This window comes from Triticum aestivum, chromosome 4D, assembly GCF_018294505.1.
Source record: "Triticum aestivum cultivar Chinese Spring chromosome 4D, IWGSC CS RefSeq v2.1, whole genome shotgun sequence".
Lineage (NCBI taxonomy): Eukaryota > Viridiplantae > Streptophyta > Magnoliopsida > Poales > Poaceae > Triticum > Triticum aestivum.
The window spans coordinates 168989670-168990606 of record NC_057805.1 but is presented as its reverse complement, the minus strand read 5'-3'; positions in this window follow the sequence as shown (position 1 = coordinate 168990606).

The window sequence follows — 937 nt, the reverse complement described above, 5'->3', positions numbered from 1 at the left end:
TCCAGCCTCCACCACGCGCTACTCCACCGGCTACTGTTCAACCACCCCTCCACGGGCACCCCTCCACCGTCTACTGTTCATCCAACCCTCCTCACCACGGGGTCCTGTTCAACCACCCCTCCACGGGCACCCCTCCACCGTCTACTGTTCATCCAGCCCTCCTCACCACGGGGTCCTGTTCAACCACCCCTCCACGGGCACCCCTCCACCGTCTACTGTTCATCCAGCCCTCCACCACACCACGGGGTCATGTTCATCCAGAGGCAACGCCACCGCTCACTGTTCATCCAACCCCCCCCGCAACGCTCACTGTTCATCCAATCGATCGGCTTCAGTTAGCAGCAGTAGCGAAGGAATCGCTCGATCGGGTTCAGTTAACAGCCATCGATCAATCGCTCGGGTTCAGTAACGCGTAGCCTGCAGTGCAATCGCTCGGGTTCAGTTAGAGCCCAACGCCTTGCTCGGGTTCAGTTAGAGCCAACGCCTCGCACACACGCGCGTACGCGTACGAAAGAAACGCGCATCGCTCGGCCCCCGACCTCCCACCGTAACCGGGAACTCCCCGAAATTTTCCTCCCCCTCGCTTCTACCACGTTTTTTCCGTCATGGACGGCCCAAAGAATGTCATGCAGCTGCGTCTCCGGCCTGCCCAGGACGAAAAACCCATTTTCTGTCATGATTTTTTGTCATAGAAGTAGGAGCCCACCACATCTATGATGATACCGGGTTTTGTCACAATTATCGTCATAGAAGTGTCATAAGTATGACAGAAAAAAAACTTCATTCGGCCCAAAATGTCACGGATGTGTCTTTTTTTGTAGTGCTAGGAGCATGCGCGTAATACTTAGCTTTGATAACTTGTAGATTTTTGCAATAAGTATATGAGTTCTTTATGACTAATGTTGAGTCAATGGATTATACACACTTTTCTTCCTTC